This window comes from Phascolarctos cinereus, unplaced genomic scaffold, assembly GCF_003287225.1.
Source record: "Phascolarctos cinereus isolate Bilbo 61053 unplaced genomic scaffold, phaCin_HiC Scaffold_1;HRSCAF=81, whole genome shotgun sequence".
Lineage (NCBI taxonomy): Eukaryota > Metazoa > Chordata > Mammalia > Diprotodontia > Phascolarctidae > Phascolarctos > Phascolarctos cinereus.
The window spans coordinates 157,022,102-157,025,353 of NW_027555514.1; the positions used below are offsets into that span (position 1 = coordinate 157,022,102).

Below are 3,252 nucleotides of genomic sequence, written 5' to 3' on the forward strand. Positions count from 1 at the left end.
ATATACATATATTTTTAAAATATTTGTGAAAGTGCTTTTATTCCTTTTGACTTTCTTTTTTTTTTTAGGCAATTGGGGTTAAGTGACTTGCCCAGGGTCACACAGCTAGTAAGTGTCAAGTGTTTGGTCTCAGGCTGCATTTGAACTCAGGTTCCTGACTTCAGGGCTGGTGCACCACCTAGTTACCCCCCCCCTTGACTTTTCTTTTGCATGTCTTGTTGCACATGTTTTCTCATGACTTTGGGATGGTAAAGATGTAAGACAAAAGAGTACAGGGGTAAGAGAGGATGGGGAAGAGTTAATACTGCACAGTTCATTGAGAACATCAACAAAGGGTCATATTACATAGAACTTTTTTTATATAAACTATTTATCAATAGATAATTCCAGTGAAATTGTTTACCTCTTCTTGGATATGCCCACAGTTTGACCCCTGAGGCCTGTAGTCTTGGTGTGCTGGCCTCAGATGCAGAGACCCCAAAAGTGCCAAAGCCCATGATGTGCCCAAATCTCCTTCAGTTGCTTCAGATCTTCAGGCAGCTTATTGTGAAAACTGTTGGCCAGAATCTGGATATATTTTTCATCCTTTATGTGCTTCTTCCTGGTAAGAAACAAGTCTGGAATCTTTTACTGCTGGGGATTCTACATGATGATGATCACATGCTCCACCTCGTCTTCAGTGAGCTCACCAGCCCTCTTGGTGAGGTCAATGTCTGCTTTCCTCAGTGCTACATGAGCATATCTTCAACCCACACCCTTGATGGCAAAAGCTATTTTGTGTTGTCCACCAGTGTTGGTGTTGTGCTCTCTCAAAATATGCTGGAACTTCTCAGGGATTACTAGAGACATGGCTACAATGGTGGCATGAGAGATTTCTTTCTACACAGAACTTTTACTTGAGTAAATATATTTTTTCTTTCTAGTGTTATTAAATCATAACTTCCTTTTAATATTTTAATAATATATTTTATTTCTATGTAACCTATATTTCCTGTTGTATTCCTCCTTATACACTTCCAGAGAATCATCTCTTATTAAGCAAAAGATGAAGAAAGGAAGAGAGTTCTACAAAATTGAATAACAGACTTCCAGGAACCCAAGATGGTGGAATAAGCTCTAAATCATTGTATCTCTCCCATATTTACCTCCAAACAACCATAAAATAGCACCCCAAAACAAATTCTGGGAGAGAAGAACCAGGAAAAAGAAAGGGTGAAATAATCTTTTAGCTCAGGAAACTCAAAAGATAAGCAAAAAAGGTCTATCTCAGGTAAAAGGGAAGCGCTTTACAGGACAGGATGCACCCTATTAAGCCAGAAGAAAGCTCCACCTCAACAAAGCAGCATGAAAGCCTAAGCCCTTGAGTGGTGGAGCAGGCAAATGATGACACTAGGAACCCCTGTGTGCCTAAGCATAGCCAGGGGAACTGGCAGACTCCAGCTCTGAGAACCACCACATGCTTCAGCACAGCCCCAGGCAAGCAGGCATCCTTCAATGGCCAGAGTTCCATGTGCTTCAATGTAGCCCTGAGAAATGCAGAAACATCCCACTGGGACTCAGCACATTCCAGAAATCACCATTAGGACCCCAGCTCAGCACCAGGTAAACTGCTAGATCCCTATGGCCTCCAGCAGCACTAAGCACCTACAGCCCACCCCTCAACAGAGCAACAGATACAAGGGTCCCTTGGGGGACTCAGGGAACCATCAGTACAGGTAAATAGTCAGGGCTTGCAGCCATGTGCAAGAACCCTGAGACAGTTCACCTCCCACTCCAGGTTAAGAGCTCAGATTTAAAAGAAAGGTGAAAGGTTAAAAACAAAAAAAACCAACACAAAACAAAACACAAATATGACCATAGAAAGTTATTATGGTGACAGAGAAGACCAAGATAGACTCAGAAGAGGACAACAATATCAAAATACATGGGCAAAAGCCCACTCCCCTCAAAAAGAAACTGGAAGTGGTTTAAGCTCAGAAAGACCTCAAGGAAGAGCTCAAAAAGCAGCTTAAAAATCATAAAAGATAGGTAGTAGAAAAAAATGGGAAAAGAAATGAGAGTGATACAAGAAAATAATGAAAAAAAAAAAGAGTCAACAGCTTGGAAAACTGTTTAAAAAGTAGAATTGGCCAAATTCCCCTCCTTAGGGAAAGTAAAAAAAAAGTTAATTGAGGAAAGCAACCCCTAAAAAGGTAGAATTGGGTGACTGGAAGCTAATAACTCTATGAGACATCAAGAATCAATCAAATAAATTCAAAGGAATGAAAAAATAGAAGAAAACATAAAATATTTCATGGGAAAAACAACTGACCTAGAAAATAGACACAGGAAAGACAATATGAGAATCATTGGACTATCTGAAAGCCATAATCAAAATGAGGACCTGGATAGCATCTTCAAGAAATCATCAAGGAAAACAGTCCTGATGTTCTGGAACCAGACAGCAAAATAGGCATTGAAAGAATCCACTGATTATCTCAGGAAAGGGATCCTAAAATAAGACTGCCAAGGAGCATTGCAGCCAAATTTCAAACTTATCAGGTCAAGGAAAAAATACTATAAGTGGCCAGAAACAATTCAAATATCACAGAGTCACAATCAGGATTGCACAGGACTTGGCAGTTGCAACATTAAAGGATCAAAGGTCATGGAACATGATATTCTGGAAGGAAAAGGAGTTAGGACTGTAACCAAGAATAAATTACCCTGCAAAATTAAGCATAATGCATCATTGGAAAAATGGTCACTAAATGAGCTAGAAGGATTTAAAGTTTTCATAAAGAGAAGACCAAAATTAAACCAAAAATTTTACCTCTAATATCAAGACCCCAGGGAAGCATAAACAGGTAAAAAAGGAAAAGAATACATTAGAGATGCAATAGAGCTAACCTGTTTACATCCTACATAGGAAGACGATATTTGTAATTCTTAAAAATTGTACCACTAAGAACACAGCAAGAAGGAATGTACATAAGTATGGGTATAAGGTGAATTTGAGAGAATGACATGAAAAAAATTAAGGGATGAGAAAGAGAAGTACAATGGACACAAAAGGAAGGGAGAGGTAGAATGGGGTAAATTATTTCACATGAAGAGGCATGAAAAATCTTTTATAGTGGAGGGGAAGATGGGAAAGTGGGTGATGTACGTCACTTGATCATTACTCTCATCTGTAATTGGCTCAAAGGAATCATATACATAATCAATTGAATATAGCAATCTACATTACCAGCAGGGAAATAGGAGTGGAAG

General features: G+C 39.1%; 1 pseudogene; it reads right to left on the reverse strand.

Moving 5' to 3' along the window:
* Window positions 1-399: 399 nt before the first annotated feature.
* On the reverse strand, window positions 400-849 carry LOC110217361 (small ribosomal subunit protein uS13 pseudogene; annotated as a pseudogene).
* Between the last annotated feature and the right edge of the window lie 2,403 nt (window positions 850-3,252).